The sequence below is a fragment of the Carassius carassius genome, chromosome 11 (genome assembly GCF_963082965.1).
Source record: "Carassius carassius chromosome 11, fCarCar2.1, whole genome shotgun sequence".
Lineage (NCBI taxonomy): Eukaryota > Metazoa > Chordata > Actinopteri > Cypriniformes > Cyprinidae > Carassius > Carassius carassius.
Window position 1 is genome coordinate 1,574,596 of NC_081765.1, and position 17,500 is coordinate 1,592,095.

General features: G+C 37.8%; 12 non-coding genes and 4 pseudogenes across 12 annotated transcripts; all 16 read right to left on the bottom strand.

Moving 5' to 3' along the window:
- Window positions 1–5,347: 5,347 nt before the first annotated feature.
- On the bottom strand, window positions 5,348–5,466 carry LOC132153666 (5S ribosomal RNA). Its single transcript, XR_009436972.1, has one exon. It is a non-coding gene; the product is annotated as a 5S ribosomal RNA (ribosomal RNA).
- A 698-nt stretch (window positions 5,467–6,164) lies between these two features.
- LOC132153466 (5S ribosomal RNA) lies at window positions 6,165–6,283 on the bottom strand. Its single transcript, XR_009436782.1, has one exon. It is a non-coding gene; the product is annotated as a 5S ribosomal RNA (ribosomal RNA).
- An 84-nt stretch (window positions 6,284–6,367) lies between these two features.
- On the bottom strand, window positions 6,368–6,486 carry LOC132153807 (5S ribosomal RNA; annotated as a pseudogene).
- A 699-nt stretch (window positions 6,487–7,185) lies between these two features.
- On the bottom strand, window positions 7,186–7,304 carry LOC132153485 (5S ribosomal RNA). The gene has a single exon (XR_009436801.1). It is a non-coding gene; the product is annotated as a 5S ribosomal RNA (ribosomal RNA).
- An 84-nt stretch (window positions 7,305–7,388) lies between these two features.
- Window positions 7,389–7,507, bottom strand: LOC132153537 (5S ribosomal RNA). Its single transcript, XR_009436849.1, has one exon. It is a non-coding gene; the product is annotated as a 5S ribosomal RNA (ribosomal RNA).
- An 84-nt stretch (window positions 7,508–7,591) lies between these two features.
- Window positions 7,592–7,710, bottom strand: LOC132153486 (5S ribosomal RNA). The gene has a single exon (XR_009436802.1). It is a non-coding gene; the product is annotated as a 5S ribosomal RNA (ribosomal RNA).
- An 84-nt stretch (window positions 7,711–7,794) lies between these two features.
- On the bottom strand, window positions 7,795–7,913 carry LOC132153671 (5S ribosomal RNA). Its single transcript, XR_009436977.1, has one exon. It is a non-coding gene; the product is annotated as a 5S ribosomal RNA (ribosomal RNA).
- An 84-nt stretch (window positions 7,914–7,997) lies between these two features.
- On the bottom strand, window positions 7,998–8,116 carry LOC132153773 (5S ribosomal RNA; annotated as a pseudogene).
- Window positions 8,117–8,707: 591 nt separating this feature from the next.
- LOC132153615 (5S ribosomal RNA) lies at window positions 8,708–8,826 on the bottom strand. The gene has a single exon (XR_009436924.1). It is a non-coding gene; the product is annotated as a 5S ribosomal RNA (ribosomal RNA).
- Window positions 8,827–8,910: 84 nt separating this feature from the next.
- LOC132153609 (5S ribosomal RNA) lies at window positions 8,911–9,029 on the bottom strand. The gene has a single exon (XR_009436918.1). It is a non-coding gene; the product is annotated as a 5S ribosomal RNA (ribosomal RNA).
- Window positions 9,030–9,113: 84 nt separating this feature from the next.
- LOC132153713 (5S ribosomal RNA) lies at window positions 9,114–9,232 on the bottom strand. The gene has a single exon (XR_009437019.1). It is a non-coding gene; the product is annotated as a 5S ribosomal RNA (ribosomal RNA).
- Window positions 9,233–16,113: 6,881 nt separating this feature from the next.
- Window positions 16,114–16,232, bottom strand: LOC132153822 (5S ribosomal RNA; annotated as a pseudogene).
- Window positions 16,233–16,316: 84 nt separating this feature from the next.
- Window positions 16,317–16,435, bottom strand: LOC132153487 (5S ribosomal RNA). The gene has a single exon (XR_009436803.1). It is a non-coding gene; the product is annotated as a 5S ribosomal RNA (ribosomal RNA).
- Window positions 16,436–16,519: 84 nt separating this feature from the next.
- On the bottom strand, window positions 16,520–16,638 carry LOC132153488 (5S ribosomal RNA). Its single transcript, XR_009436804.1, has one exon. It is a non-coding gene; the product is annotated as a 5S ribosomal RNA (ribosomal RNA).
- Window positions 16,639–17,019: 381 nt separating this feature from the next.
- LOC132153640 (5S ribosomal RNA) lies at window positions 17,020–17,138 on the bottom strand. The gene has a single exon (XR_009436948.1). It is a non-coding gene; the product is annotated as a 5S ribosomal RNA (ribosomal RNA).
- Window positions 17,139–17,222: 84 nt separating this feature from the next.
- On the bottom strand, window positions 17,223–17,341 carry LOC132153756 (5S ribosomal RNA; annotated as a pseudogene).
- Window positions 17,342–17,500: the final 159 nt, after the last annotated feature.

The window sequence follows — 17,500 nt, forward strand, 5'->3', positions numbered from 1 at the left end:
GCTTTTTCAAATTCTTCTTTGCTTAGGTATTTCCACATAATATACACACTCTTTCTAACAATACTCTTGAACATTCCAATCACATCTACTTTCTTTCTCTCAAAGTATGCCATATTCCTCCTCACCCATATTGCATATCTTGCATTACTCAAAATCAAATTCCAAAAATTCACATTTCTATCTTTATAATTTGTACATTCTCCAAATAAAAACAATTTTTTCCATTCATCCTCTGCAAACTCCTTTCCTATTCCATCTTTTATCAGTTTTTTCATTTTTGCATGAAACTCCTCAAGTTCCTTGCACTCAAAGAAGATGTGCATCAAGGTTTCAGCCTCTGTCTCACATACATCACATTCTCTACTCACATTTTTGTTCATTTGATGAATTACCACCTTTGTATAAATTCTGTTGTGTCGTAGCTTAAAGTCCAAATTCTCACAGTCCAGTCCATTGTATTTGACATTTAAGTTTCTCCATATTGTCTTTACCTTCATATCAGGAAAGAGTCTTGGCCATACCGCCTCTGATGCAGGCACTTTGATTTCCTTTCTGACCATCATTTGGTATATAGTTTTCACATTTATCTCCATCAAAAACTTTTTTCTCCCATTTTCCACAATATACATTTCAGGCATTCCCCAATCTCCCACTTTAACAGTTTCTCTTTCAATCCCTTCTACCCACTTTTCAGGCAGGCTTGTTTTAATGTTTTCAAACTCACCATCCACTTTTGCTTTGTCAATTGTATCATCCCACCCCACCACACAATCATATATTGCCCTATTTGGTAAGAAACCCTTTACATATTCATAGGCCAAGTCCTTTACTTTCCTTACCCCCGCTCTCATGAACAGCCTGTTGTAGAGCATTTTCCCTCCCCTCCTTATTCTTGGGTTCATAAAAATTGGCTGATTGTGTATTTGATTTATGTTTTCACATTCATAGTTTACATTTATCACAAATTCAGCCCATGCAGTAAACACTTCTTGATAAAACAACGGCAACTTTTCAATCATTGGCTTTTTTAAAACCATAAACACTCCCTCTTCACCACATCCACCACTTTCATTTAAATATTTTCTCATATACCCCTTCCAACCATATTCTGCTTTACCACATAAATATTTTTTGACTGTCTTAACTCTTATTGCCTTCCTTTTCACATCTAAATCTACCAAATTTAACCCCCCCTCACTATAATCTGCTATTAATGTTTTTGCTGATATTTTTGCTCTTTTCCCACCCCATACAAAATTATTCACAGCCTCTTTTATTCCATTTAACACCCAGTCTGGTAAATCAATTGCTCCCAACACATAATTACATTTAGATAACAATAAAGAATTAACCACCACAACTTTCCCTCTTAGTCTTAATTCCCTTAGTCTCCAATACTGTAACACTTGCTTGATTTTGTTTAGCACCCCTGACCATGTTGCATCCCTTGCCTCTTTTGCATTCTCTCCTACGTTTACCCCTAAAATTTTTATAAAGTCTTTCGTTATTCTGAATGGAATATCTGACCCTTCAACCCTTACTCCTCCTATACTCATTATTTCAGATTTATCAACATTTATTTTTGCACCTGACGCTTCCCCATATTTTTCTATCTGTTTTCTTATTTTATTTATACTCTCTATATCCCTAACTGTAAAAGTTGTATCATCTGCATATTGGTGTATTACACTAAATCCCCCCTTTGGTATTTGAATACCTTTAATTTCCTTATCTTTTTTTATTAGTGTCGCCAGCGGCTCGGCTGTTATTGAATATAATATTGCAGACAACGGACAACCTTGCCGTACTGACCTCTCTAAAGGGAAGGGGTCAGTTAACATCCCATTAACTTTAACACAACTTTTAGCATTTCCATATATTATTTTTATCCACTTTTGCATCCTCTCTCCAAACCCAAATCTCCCCATTGTCTGTTCTATAAAGCTGTGTTCCACCCTGTCAAATGCCTTATTTAAGTCTATAGATAAAACCAATCCCCCTTTCCCATCTTTCCCCATCCCTTCTACTACGTCTCTTATTGTGCAAATTGTGTCTGTAATGTCTCTACCATTTATGCTATAGGCTTGGCTTAATGATACTATTGATCCTACTACCTCTTTTATCTTATTTGCCAGCACTTTTGTCAATATTTTATAATCTGTGTTTAGAAGACTCAATGGTCTATAATTCCCTAGCTTAAGTGGACTTCCTTTATTTTTATATAGTATTGTAATTACTCCTAACCCCATAGACTCTGGCATTTCCCCTCTCTCTTCCATACTCCTATAAACCTTCAACAATATTGGTGATACAATCTCTTCAAAGGTCTTGTAAAACTCATGCGTTAAGCCATCTGAGCCTGGGCTTTTGTTCTTTTTTGTCTGTTTTATTGCTTCTTTTATTTCTTCGATAGTTATATCACTCTCACATATATTTTTCTCGTTTTCACTTAACCTTTTACTCACAGTATTTAAAACTTCATCCACACACTCCCGTTTTACCCCTTCTTTCTTAAATAGCTTTTTATAAAATATTTCTACTTCTCTTATTATCCCCACATAATCAGTAATCTTCTCATCTTTTTCATTTTCCAGCTCTGTTATATGCTTTTTCCTCTGTTTTTTCTTTTCTAAGTTTAGAAAGAACTTCGTGCTTCGTTCTCCCTCTAATGCATACTGTGCTCTACTCCTTATTATTGCACCCTTACTTTTTTCTTTTTCATACTCTTCTATTTCTGCTTTTATTTGCATAAAGCGTTCTTTGTCTTGCTCAGGATTACCTTCTATTTTTTCTGCTTCCCTCTTCAATTCATTTTGCATATCCTCAATTTTACTCCTTCTCATAAAATCCCTTTGTTTTGCATATCTAATACTTCTTTTTTTAATTGTCCCTTTCATTTTTTCCCACCACTCACATACATTTTCATCAAATAACACATTTTGCATTTCATAATCTATACATTTTTTTATATTTTCTTTGTATGTCTCTTCTTTTAGCAAGTCTGCATTCAAACACCACATTCCTCCCCCCCTCTCCACCCCGTTTACATCCATCTTAACCATCATCATAGCATGGTCACTTATTCCCACAAACTTATATTTCACATTTTTTACATATTTTAACATTTCCCTTTTGGTTAAACATAAATCTATTCTGCTCTGTTTTAAAACACCCATCACCAATTGTCTTCTAGAGAAGTCTTTTTTGTAGGGATTTCCTTCCCTCCATACATCAACTATATCGTCATCTTGCATCCATTCAGTTAGATATTTCCTGGATGCATCTGATTTAAAGTTTGCGCTACTTGATGCATCCAGTCTCGTGCACCATACGTTGAAATCCCCAACTATAATAAAGTTGCCTTTACATAACGGCTTAATTTCTTTAAATATTTCTTTTCTTTCGTTTTCAATATTAGGTGCATAAATGTTTATCAGCCTGAAACATTCATTTTGGAACACAAATTCAGTCACTAACAGTCTTCCATTACCATCCTTGTATACTTGCTTCACATTATTCAATACATCTCCTTTTATAAGAGTTGCCACGCCGCAGGATTTTGCGTTCCCATGATTCACAAAAATTTCCCCTTCCCACCTCTTCCTTATGTTGTCCATTATATCATCAGACCAATGTGTTTCTTGCAAACAGAATATTTCAGCTTTTAACAAACCCTTCACCTTCTCAAACTTATTTACATCTCTTAAACCATTGCTATTCAAACAGGCAATGTTCATAAAGCCCCACATAGCAAGTATTGTCGTTTTTAACAGAATCATCCTCATTTTGTTAATTCCAGACACTTACTTTCTGTCGTGTGCTCCTCTATTTGTTTCTTCTTTCTTTTCTTCTGCACCCTTTCCCTTTTGCTTGTGTCCATTTCCTCGTCCTCAATTGTCACCGGATTTTCTGGCACCTCTCTCTTCCCTCCAGCTCTCTCCGCCTGCAACACTTCTTCTTGCCTTTTCGCATTGTCACCCTCCTGACTCTTGCCATCAGCTTTCATTCCCTCCCCTTCTCTGTCTTCACACTCCAAGACGTTCCTTTCCATCTTTTTTCCAGGTTCCGCTTCCTTCTCTTCCTTTTTTTTCTCTCTCTCTCTCCATCTCCTCCCTGAAGCATCCTCCTCTTGATCACTCACATCCACAATCGCTCTCCACTCCGTTGTTCTTTCTTCCCAACTCCATACATCACTTCTCTCTTCTTGTCCAGTCATTTCACCTACCTCTCCTTCGATCTCCACCTCCTCATCCACTTCATACTGATTCGAATCCTTCCCATTGCTGTTTCTCTCACCTATCTCTGCTGGGGTTTCACACACACATAATCCAGGTCGCATATTGCACATATTGCAGTTCTCTTCCTTGCACTCTCTCGCGTAATGGCCTTGCTTTTGACATTTAAAACATCTGAAGCTTGGACAGTCTCTTACAATATGGCCTGGCTGAATGCACAGGCGACAGACTTTCACTTGCCTATCATGTATTACTCTGAAGTGCTCAGTCCCTCCTAATGTCTCAAACTTTGTTGAATACGGCAGTGATTTTACCACCTCATTGAACTTTACCTTTAAAAATCTTGTTCCATCAGCGATATCCGTCCCCGGCCACATTCTCCTTCTAACACTTGAGGCCGCTTTAACTCCCCATTCTGACAGCTTTCTTAGTATCTCTTCATCCTGTATGTACATTGGTAACCCAAGGAACGAGACCACCATCTCCATACAGTCTACCTCTTTCGCCATCACCCGACTATTCTTTATCTTAAGCCCGTCCAACAATTTCTTCTTTCCTTTGTCCTCCTCCATTGTCAACTCATATTCTTTCGGTGTTTTGAATCTACATCCGATCACCACTCCACATTCTTCTCTTACTTTCTTCAGTATCTCCATCATTGTTAGTCTATCTTCTCCTTCTATTTCCACCAGCACTGTGAGCCTCTTTTCATAATGCCTTTTTCTTTGGCCCAGCTCTCCGTCCATTTCTCTTGTGTTCCTTTTCTCCTGGCCTTTTGCATTCTCCATTTGTTACACCGTGTTATGTCCTTCTCAGTACAGAAAGTATTTATCCCCAAACAGCAAATGCTGTTTGGGGATTAAATGACTTAAACGCAAACCAGTTCCCCTTTTTTAAAACGGTTGTTTTTAACATCAAGGCTTCAGTTTCCAATTTTCAAATCTCCACACTTGTTGTTTGATATCCCCTGCAAGCTGTACCACTTCCTGCTTCCACTAGGGCGTGCTCAGGCTGGTATGGCCGTAAGCGAAGGAAGCTGCAAAAAGAGGGCTATTTAATGATCAGCCACTATAACCGCCAGTGCATTATATAAGTAGAGAAGGAAACCTAAAAGCTTACAGCACCTGGTATTCCCAGGCCGTCTCCCATCCAAGTACTAACCAGGCCCAAACCTGCTTAGCTTCCGATATCAGACGAGATCGGGCATAGCCAGGCTGGTATGGCAGTAAGCAAAAGAGGCTGCAAAGAGAGGGCTATTTAAAGATCAGCCACTATAATCGGTATTTCCAGGCAGTCTCCCATCCAAGTACTAACTGGGCCCAAACCTGCTTAGATTCTGAGATTGGGCATTGACTCTTTATTTATTTAATTTTTTTTTTTTTGCAAATTTATTACATAATTACTGAAAATTTCCATAAGTACTAACCTGGCCCAAACCTGTTTCGGATTTCTAAGACTGGGCATTGACTCTTTTTTTTTTTTTTTTTTTTTGCAAGATTATTAGACAATTAGTGAAAATTTCCAAAAGTACTAACCAGGCCCAAACCTCTTTCGGTTTTCTAAGACTGGGCATTGACTCTTTTTTTTTTTTTTTTTTTTGCAAGATTATTAGACTATTAGTGGAAATTTCCAAAAGTACTAACCAGGCCCAAACCTGTTTCGGTGTTCTAAGACTGGGCATTGACTCTTTTTTTTTTTTGCAAGATTATTAGACTATTAGTGAAAATTTCCAAAAGTACTAACCAGGCCCAAACCTGTTTCGGTGTTCTAAGACTGGGCATTGACTCTTTTTTTTTTTTATTTATTTATGCAAAACCATTAGATAATTACTGAAAAATTCCAAAAGTACTAGGCTGCAAAGAGAGGGCTATTTAAAGATCAGCCACTATAACCGCCAGTGCATTATATAAGTAGAGAAGGAAACCTAAAAGCTTACAGCACCTGGTATTCCCAGGCAGTCTCCCATCCAAGTACTAACCAGGCCCAAACCTGCTTAGCTTCCGAGATCAGACGAGATTGGGCATAGCCAGGCTGGTATGGCCGTAAGCGAAGGAAGCTGCAAAGAGAGGGCTATTTAATGATCAGCCACTATAACCGCCAGTGCATTATATAAGTAGAGAAGGAAACCTAAAAGCTTACAGCACCTGGTATTCCCAGGCCGTCTCCCATCCAAGTACTAACCAGGCCCAAACCTGCTTAGCTTCCGATATCAGACGAGATCGGGCATAGCCAGGCTGGTATGGCATTAAGCAAAAGAGGCTGCAAAGAGAGGGCTATTTAAAGATCAGCCACTATAATCGGTATTTCCAGGCAGTCTCCCATCCAAGTACTAACTGGGCCCAAACCTGCTTAGATTCTGAGATTGGGCATTGACTCTTTATTTATTTAAATTTTTTTTTTTTGCAAATTTATTACATAATTACTGAAAATTTCCATAAGTACTAACCTGGCCCAAACCTGTTTCGGATTTCTAAGACTGGGCATTGACTCTTTTTTTTTTTTTTTTTTTTTGCAAGATTATTAGACAATTAGTGAAAATTTCCAAAAGTACTAACCAGGCCCAAACCTCTTTCGGTTTTCTAAGACTGGGCATTGACTCTTTTTTTTTTTTTTTTTTTTGCAAGATTATTAGACTATTAGTGGAAATTTCCAAAAGTACTAACCAGGCCCAAACCTCTTTCGGTTTTCTAAGACTGGGCATTGACTCTTTTTTTTTTTGCAAGATTATTAGACTATTAGTGAAAATTTCCAAAAGTACTAACCAGGCCCAAACCTGTTTCGGTGTTCTAAGACTGGGCATTGACTCTTTTTTTTTATTTTATTTATTTATGCAAAACTATTAGATAATTACTGAAAAATTCCAAAAGTACTAGGCTGCAAAGAGAGGGCTATTTAAAGATCAGCCACTATAACCGCCAGTGCATTATATAAGTAGAGAAGGAAACCTAAAAGCTTACAGCACCTGGTATTCCCAGGTCGTCTCCCATCCAAGTACTAACCAGGCCCAAACCTGCTTAGCTTCCGAGATCAGACGAGATCGGGCATAGCCAGGCTGGTATGGCAGTAAGCGAAGGAGGCTGCAAAGAGAGGGCTATTTAAAGATCAGCCACTATAACCGCCAGTGCATTATATAAGTAGAGAAGGAAACCTAAAAGCTTACAGCACCTGGTATTCCCAGGTCGTCTCCCATCCAAGTACTAATCAGGCCCAAACCTGCTTAGCTTCCGAGATCAGACGAGATCGGGCATAGCCAGGCTGGTATGGCAGTAAGCAAAGGAGGCTGCAAAGAGAGGGCTATTTAAAGATCAGCCACTATAACCGCCAGTGCATTATATAAGTAGAGAAGGAAACCTAAAAGCTTACAGCACCTGGTATTCCCAGGTCGTCTCCCATCCAAGTACTAACCAGGCCCAAACCTGCTTAGCTTCCGAGATCAGACGAGATCGGGCATAGCCAGGCTGGTATGGCAGTAAGCAAAGGAGGCTGCAAAGAGAGGGCTATTTAAAGATCAGCCACTATAACCGCCAGTGCATTATATAAGTAGAGAAGGAAACCTAAAAGCTTACAGCATCTGGTATTCCCAGGTCGTCTCCCATCCAAGTACTAACCAGGCCCAAACCTGCTTAGCTTCCGAGATCAGACGAGATCGGGCATAGCCAGGCTGGTATGGCAGTAAGCAAAGGAGGCTGCAAAGAGAGGGCTATTTAAAGATCAGCCACTATAACCGCCAGTGCATTATATAAGTAGAGAAGGAAACCTAAAAGCTTACAGCACCTGGTATTCCTAGGTCGTCTCCCATCCAAGTACTAACCAGGCCCAAACCTGCTTAGCTTCCGAGATCAGACGAGATCAGGCATAGCCAGCCTGGTATGGCAGTAAGCGAAGGAGGCTGCAAAGAGAGGGCTATTTAAAGATCAGCCACTATAATCGGTATTTCCAGGAAGTCTCCCATCCAAGTACTAACTGGGCCCAAACCTGCTTAGATTCTGAGATTGGGCATTGACTCTTTATTTATTTAAATTTTTTTTTTTTGCAAATTTATTGCATAATTACTGAAAATTTCCAAAAGTACTAACCTGGCCCAAACCTGTTTCGGATTTCTAAGACTGGGCATTGACTCTTTTTTTTTTTTTTTGCAAGATTATTACAAAATTACTGAAAATTTCCAAAAGTACTAACCTGGCCCAAACCTGATTCGGATTTCTAAGACTGGGCATTGACTCTTTTTTTTTTTTTTTGCAAGATTATTAGACTATTAGTGAAAATTTCCAAAAGTACTAACCAGGCCCAAACCTTTTTCGGTTTTCTAAGACTGGGCATTGACTCTTTTTTTTTTTTTTTTTTTTATTTATGCAAAACTATTAGATAATTACTGAAAAATTCCAAAAGTACTAGGCTGCAAAGAGAGGGCTATTTAAAGATCAGCCACTATAACCGCCAGTGCATTATATAAGTAGAGAAGGAAACCTAAAAGCTTACAGCACCTGGTATTCCCAGGTCGTCTCCCATCCAAGTACTAACCAGGCCCAAACCTGCTTAGCTTCCGAGATCAGACGAGATCGGGCATAGCCAGCCTGGTATGGCAGTAAGCAAAGGAGGCTGCAAAGAGAGGGCTATTTAAAGATCAGCCACTATAACCGCCAGTGCATTATATAAGTAGAGAAGGAAACCTAAAAGCTTACAGCATCTGGTATTCCCAGGTCGTCTCCAATCCAAGTACTAACCAGGCCCAAACCTGCTTAGCTTCCGAGATCAGACGAGATCGGGCATAGCCAGGCTGGTATGGCAGTAAGCAAAGGAGGCTGCTAAGAGAGGGCTATTTAAAGATCAGCCACTATAACCGCCAGTGCATTATATAAGTAGAGAAGGAAACCTAAAAGCTTACAGCACCTGGTATTCCCAGGTCGTCTCCCATCCAAGTACTAACCAGGCCCAAACCTGCTTAGCTTCCGAGATCAGACGAGATCAGGCATAGCCAGCCTGGTATGGCAGTAAGCAAAGGAGGCTGCAAAGAGAGGGCTATTTAAAGATCAGCCACTATAATCGGTATTTCCAGGAAGTCTCCCATCCAAGTACTAACTGGGCCCAAACCTGCTTAGATTCTGAGATTGGGCATTGACTCTTTATTTATTTAATTTTTTTTTTTTTGCAAATTTATTGCATAATTACTGAAAATTTCCAAAAGTACTAACCTGGCCCAAACCTGTTTCGGATTTCTAAGACTGGGCATTGACTCTTTTTTTTTTTTTTTTGCAAGATTATTAGACAATTAGTGAAAATTTCCAAAAGTACTAACCAGGCACAAACCTCTTTCGGTTTTCTAAGACTGGGCATTGACTCTTTTTTTTTTTTTTTTGCAAGATTATTAGACAATTAGGGAAAATTTCCAAAAGTACTAACCAGGCCCAAACCTCTTTCGGTTTTCTAAGTCTGGGCATTGACTCTTTATTTATTTAATTTTTTTTTTTGCAAATTTATTACATAATTACTGAAAATTTCCAAAAGTACTAACCTGGCCCAAACCTGTTTCGGATTTCTAAGACTGGGCATTGACTCTTTTTTTTTTTTTTTTTTTTGCAAGATTATTAGACAATTAGTGAAAATTTCCAAAAGTACTAACCAGGCCCAAACCTCTTTCGGTTTTCTAAGACTGGGCATTGACTCTTTTTTTTTTTTTTTTTTTTGCAAGATTATTAGACTATTAGTGAAAATTTCCAAAAGTACTAACCAGGCCCAAACCTGTTTCGGTTTTCTAAGACTGGGCATTGACTCTTTTTTATTTTTTGCAAGATTATTAGACTATTAGTGACTATCAGTCAAAATACAAGTTGTGTACAAGACATTAAAGCTGTTACAGGGAAATTTTCATAAATGCAAAAGCATTTCACAAAAGCATTTTTCCAAAAATGCATAACACTAAAAACCAAAAACATCTAAAATCACAAATTCATCAAGTTCATTAATCTTCTTTTGGCATATAAAAGTGCTTTTGTTTTAAAATATATGTAACCTCCTTCGTAAAAATTCCATAAAAATCCCCCATCTTGTTTTCCAGTTTAAAATAACTGTACAGCATTTTTACATAATCTTCAACCAACTGTTTAAAAATCAACCATAGGTTTGCAGTAAAATCTCTGTTTTTGACTATATTCCTTCTTTTCCATATAGCTTTTTTGGCCAAAATTAAAAACAAATTAATTAGTTTCTTGTTTGCTGTATTCTCTGCCATTCCCAACATAAAAAATCTATTCCAGTTGCAGTCCACCTCATTATCTCTTAAGTCTTTGATTATTTCCTTTAATTCCTTAAAAAATGGGCTCAACTTCTCACAGAATAAAAACAAATGTAAAATTCCTTCTTCTTTTTTACAAACTCTGCATTGGGCATTAGTTTCTTTCTGCATTGCACACAATCTCATTTCCGTAAAAATCACATTTTGTCTAATAAAATAATCAAAACTTTCTAAATCCGCATCCAACCATTTCCATGTCATGTTCTTCCATATATCTTCCTCTTCGATTTCATTAAAATGCCTTATCCATAACTGATTGGCAAGAGGTTTTTTAAAAACTCCATTTATAAAAAACCCACAAAACATTTTAACAGACCCCAAATTAAAATTCACCATATTGTCTTTACATTTTAGAAACACGCTCATTTTCTTTTCTTTTTCTCCCTCATTAATAATTTCATCCAGCCATTGTCCTGGGATTGCTTTTTTTACTTGTTCGTATTGTCTTTTTAAAACATTTATATTAAAGTCCTCCTTCTCCTCATCCATTGCATCTATGATCACTTGAAGTGGTAAAAATCCCTCTTTAAATTCCCATAAAACATCCCTCACCTTTACAAATCCCACTTGCAACCACTTCTTAAAATAGATATCATACTCTTGCATCTTTATTTTTCCATTTAAAAACAGAGGTTGATTTAAAATCATTTCCCTCCCCTCCGGATTAAAATCCACCTCTGTTAAAAAAAGCCTCCAAGCGCTTAAAACCTCTTTGTAAAATCGTGGGATCCCCTCCATCATCCAATTCTTAAGCTTCATCCATAAAACATTTTCCCCCAAATTAAAATTCCCACATTTATTTAAATAAAGAGCCATCAATCTCTTCCACTCTGCTCTGTTCGTATCATCCAAATATTTTCTTACCACCTTTACTCTCATGCTTTTCATTTTTTGTTCTACATCCACCAAACCCATCCCTCCCTCCCCCGGTTTCCCTATCAGTGTAAAATATGCAATTCTTGGAGGCTTTTTGTCCCATAAAAATTCTAAAACACATTTCTTTATTCTCTTTAAAACCCAGTCTGGCAATGGCATCACATGTAATGTATACCACATTCTAGATAACATTAGCATGTTTACAACTAAAATTTTCCCCTTTAAACTTAAAAACCTGCTTCTCCAGAAAATCAGTCTTCTTTCCATCCCTCCCACCGTCTCTTCCCACATACTGTCCATAGCCTCCTTTTCATTCTTTGCTACAATTATTCCTAAAATCTTTATTTCTTGCACCTCCATAAAATTACAGATCCCTGTAAGAACCTCCACCCTTCCATATTTCATGTATACAGTTTTTTCTTCATTTATTTTTGCACCCGAACCCTCACAATACAGTTTTGTTTTCTCCATCACTCTTTTAACACTTTCTACATTTTCAACCACAATTGTCGTGTCATCAGCATATTGAAATATTTTCTTTAATTCTTCTCCCTCTTCCATTCGTATTCCATTTATTCTTTTTTCTCTATTTATTAAAAGCCCTAAAGGTTCTGCTACTAAAGAGTACAATTGCGCCGACAAAGGACACCCCTGTCTTATGGATCTTAAAACTTTAAAAGGTTGAGTTAAAAAACCGTTGCATTTTACTTTTGTAAAAATATCCCTGTATAAAACCGAAATCCATTTTATAAAATTATTCCCGAACTCAAATTCCTTTAAAACTGCAAATAAAAAGCCATGTTCAACTCTGTCAAAAGCCTTTTCAAAATCCATACTAATAACATAAGCACTTTTGCCCTTTTCTTTTATATACCCTACTATATCTCTAATGCTGCTAGTAACATCTGCTATATCTCTCGCCTTTACTCCGTACACTTGGTTTGTTTCTATTATATTTGGCATGACATTTTTTAATCTGTTTGCTAAGACCTTGGCTAAAATTTTTAAATCAGTGTTTAGCATTGTAATGGGTCTAAAATTTTTCAGCTCAGTTTTGTCTCCTTTTTTCTTGTATATTATTTTCATTAATCCTAGCCCCATTCTTGGGCTTACTCTTTCATTTTTAAAAACTTCTTCAAAAATTTCATTTAAAATCACGCTTACTTTGTCTTTAAAAACTTTGTAAAACTCACTTCCAATACCATCTACTCCGGGGCTTTTCCTCACTCTTAATTGATTTATGGCATGTATGATCTCTTCAGTTTCTATTTCCCTTTCACATATTTTTTTATCCTCTTCGCCAACTTTCCTTGTTATCTGTTGCAACAAAATATTCCTTTTTTTCCTCATCTCCCCCCTCCGACTTAAAAAGTTCTTCATAAAATGATTTCACTTCTTTTAAAATCCCCTCTGTATCTGAGACCACCTGTCCATTCCTACTTTTAAGTTCTTTAATTGTTTCCGATCTCCCCCTGCTTTTCTCAAGATTAAAAAAGAATCTGTTACATTTTTCCCCTTCCACCGTATATTTTGCTTTGCTTCCCAACATTGCACCCTTGCATTTCCCCTCTTCTATTTTTCTCAACGTATTTTCTATTTCAATTACTTTTTGCACATCTACTTCATTTTTATTTAACTCCTCTTTTAGAGTTCTCCTTATTTCTCTCTCCTTGGTTCTTTTAACATTTTGTAATAAATTACAGTACTTCATAGAATATTTCTTAATATCATACTTAACATTTTCCCACCATTGCGTTTTGTCTTCCATATACATCTGGTCTTTTTTCCTCCCATCTAATATCATTTCGATTTCTTTTTTAAAACTTTCATTCTTTAAAACCTCAGTGTTTAAAATCCACACCCCAGGTCCCTTTGTTTGTCTTTTAAAATCCATCGTCATTAAAACCATTTTGTGATCGCTTAAGGTCGTTTCTTTGTGAAATATTCCATCAATGAAACATTCAAGATTTCTGGTACTTAAAAAATAGTCTATTCTGGTTTGGCACATAAAATTCCCCACCAACTGTCTTCTTGAAAATTCTTTCTTTTTTCCATTTCTTTCCCGCCACACATCAATCATATTTTTCTCTTCCATCAATGACCTTAGTTATTTTCTACCCCCATCCGATTTAAAAACCATCCCATTTGCCATATCCATTTTACTAAAAACAGTGTTAAAATCCCCTGCAATCACCACCTTCCCCCATTTTCCAATTACATCAGCTAAAACATTAAAGTATAATTTCTTTTCTTTTTCTCCATTGGGAGCGTGCACGTTCACTAAAACAAATTTGTCTTCTTCCATTTCCATTTCTACCACCATACATTTTCCTTTTTTATCATTATATATAAGTTTTGTCTTTATACCTCTGTCTTTTCTTATTAAAACCGCCACTCCTCCTCCCATTTTTTCCTCTTCATTATTAACAAGTAATTCCCCTTCCCATCTTTTTCTAATATCCTCCATAACATTCTCTTTCCAGTTTGTCTCTTGCAATAAAATCACATCTTCATTTTGACACAATTCCTTCACCTTTTCAAATTTATAAACATTCATTAGTCCTCTAGCATTAAAAGTCACAATTTTCAGCACCATAAAATAAAATAAAAGCCATAAAATCCCCATATTGTCAGTTCATTCCCTCTCCTTCCTTTACCATTTCCCCACTGTCCTGTTTTTCCTCACATCCTTGTTTTAATACTTTTCTTTTGGCTTTCTCTAAATTTGTTGTTACCTTAGTTTGTCTTCTTCTTTTATTGATTCCTGTAGTGCCGGCATCGTCGATGCATTCACTGTCTTTGTCCATTCTCCCATCCTCGCTGAACCACTCCTGCTCCTCTGTCTTTTCCAGTTCAATCTGTAAAGTATCAGTTATTTCCATCAGTGACCCCGTTTCCTCACTGCACTGTGTTAATCCAGTCCTTTCACTTTCCTCTTCAACGTCTGTGCTTGCGGTATTCTCTCTTTGTGTTCCTTCCATGTTCTCGTGTAGCTCCTCTTCACCGTCTTCCTCATGTATCTGCCCGCACCCCTGCTCTTCCTCCTGATGTGGTTTTCCGAACCAGCACTCGCACTTATTTAGCACGAGCCTGCAGTCCGGGCACCTCACCGCATTACAGTCCCTCGCGAAATGTCCCCTTTCCGAGTACTTAAAGCATTTGAAGTCCGGACAGTCCTTCATCATGTGTTCAGGGCTCATACATAACCTACAGGTTCTCACCTGCTGGCTATGTATCACCCTGAAATACTGAGGTCCCTCTTCCGTCTCCATTCTCGTACTGTAGGGCAGAGAAGCCACCTCATTTGGAAACCGTACTCTCAGGAATCTCGTTCCATCCTCAATGCGGGTGCCCGGGTAGAATCTCCTTTTGATCTGTGAGATAGGAGTCACCCCCATCCCTCCAGCTTCTTTAAAATATCATCATCCTCCAGGTAAGCAGGCAGATGCATGAAAGATACAGCAAAATCCTTATTGTTCAACTTTTTAATTTCACAAGTCTTTCCTTTAATCATCAATCCTTCTTCCAGTTTCTCAATATCTTCTTCCTTTTCCAATGTAATTTCATATTGTTTCATCATTTTTGGTCTTACCGCTAGTATGCTAGTCACTTCGATCTTGTCTTTCAATGCTTCTATAATGTCCTCTGCTCTCCCATCTTGTACCTCCGTCAAATCAATCACTACCGTTGCTTCTTTTGCATAAATCCATTTGAGTCTCCTTTCTGGGTAATCCTTTTCTCGTTGTCTTTTATCCAGTCCATTTTCAGTTAGCTGCCTTGTTTGTTTTGCCAAATCCATGTCTGTAGCTGTTAATCCGTCCATTTAACAAAAAAAACACAAAACTAAAATGATCCCTCCCAAACAGCAAAGCTGTTGGGAGGACAAATAACAAAAATAACACAAAAACTAGAAACAAAATACTTATCTTGAACAAAAACAAGGTTTTTGCAAGATTATTAGACTATTAGTGAAAATTTCCAAAAGTACTAACCAGGCCCAAACCTGTTTCGGTTTTCTAAGACTGGGCATTGACTCTTTTTTTTTTTTTTTTGCAAGATTATTAGACAATTAGTGAAAATTTCCAAAAGTACTAACCAGGCCCAAACCTCTTTCGGTTTTCTAAGACTGGGCATTGACTCTTTTTTTTTTTTTTTTGCAAGATTATTAGACAATTAGTGAAAATTTCCAAAATTACTAACCAGGCCCAAACCTCTTTCGGTTTTCTAAGACTGGGCATTGACTCTTTTTTTTTTTTTTTTTGCAAGATTATTAGACTGTTAGTGAAAATTTCCAAAAGTACTAACCAGGCCCAAACCTGTTTCGGTTTTCTAAGACTGGGCATTGACTCTTTTTTTTTTTTTTTTTTGCAAGATTATTAGACAATTAGTGAAAATTTCCAAAAGTACTAACCAGGCCCAAACCTGTTTCGGTTTTCTAAGTCTGGGCATTGACTCTTTATTTATTTAATTTCTTTTTTTTTGCAAATTTATTACATAATTACTGAAAATTTCCAAAAGTACTAACCTGGCCCAAACCTGTTTCGGTTTTCTAAGACTGGGCATTGACTCTTTTTTATTTTTTATATTTATGCAAAACTATTAGATAATTACTGAAAAATTCCAAAAGTACTAGGCTGCAAAGAGAGGGCTATTTAAAGATCAGCCACTATAACCGCCAGTGCATTATATAAGTAGAGAAGGAAACCTAAAAGCTTACAGCACCTGGTATTTCCAGGTCATCTCCCATCCAAGTACTAACCAGGCCCAAACCTGCTTAACTTCCAAGATCAGACGAGATCGGGCATAGCCAGGCTGGTACGGCAGTAAGCAAAGGAGGCTGCAAAGAGAGGGCTATTTAAAGATCAGCCACTATAACCGCCAGTGCATTATATAAGTAGAGAAGGAAACCTAAAAGCTTACAGCACCTGGTATTCCCAGGTCGTCTCCCATCCAAGTACTAACCAGGCCCAAACCTGCTTAGCTTCCGAGATCAGACGAGATCGGGCATAGCCAGGCTGGTATGGCAGTAAGCAAAGGAGGCTGCAAAGAGAGGGCTATTTAAAGATCAGCCACTATAACCACCAGTGCATTATATAAGTAGAGAAGGAAACCTAAAAGCTTACAGCACCTGGTATTCCCAGGTCGTCTCCCATCCAAGTACTAACCAGGCCCAAACCTGCTTAGCTTCCGAGATCAGACGAGATCGGGCATAGCCAGGCTGGTATGGCAGTAAGCAAAGGAGGCTGCAAAGAGAGGGCTATTTAAAGATCAGCCACTATAATCGGTATTTCCAGGCAGTCTCCCATCCAAGTACTAATTGGCCCAAACCTGCTTAGATTCTGAGATTGGGCATTTACTCTTTATTTATTAATTTTTTTTTTTTTGCAAGATTATTAGACAATTAGTGAAAATTTCCAAAAGTACTAACCAGGCCCAAACCTCTTTCGGTTTTCTAAGACTGGGCATTGACTCTTTTTATTTATTTATTTTTTTTATGCAAAATTATTAGATAATTACTGAAAAATTCCAAAAGTACTAGGCTGCAAAGAGAGGGCTATTTAAAGATCAGCCACTATAACCGCCAGTCCATTATATAAGTAGAGAAGGAAACCTAAAAGCTTACAGCACCTGGTATTTCCAGGTCGTCTCCCATCCAAGTACTAACCAGGCCCAAACCTGCTTAGCTTCCGAGATCAGACGAGATCGGGCATAGCCAGGCTGGTATGGCAGTAAGCAAAGGAGGCTGCAAAGAGAGGGCTATTTAAAGATCAGCCACTATAACCGCCAGTGCATTATATAAGTAGAGAAGGAAACCTAAAAGCTTACAGCACCTGGTATTCCCAGGTCGTCTCCCATCCAAGTACTAACCAGGCCCAAACCTGCTTAGCGTCTGAGATCAGACGAGATCGGGCATAGCCAGGCTGGTATGGCAGTAAGCAAAGGAGGCTGCAAAGAGAGGGCTATTTAAAGATCAGCCACTATAATTGGTATTTCCAGGCAGTCTCCCATCCAAGTACTAACTGGGCCCAAACCTGCTTAGATTCTGAGATTGGGCATTGACTCTTTATTTATTTAAATTTTTTTTTTTTGCAAATTT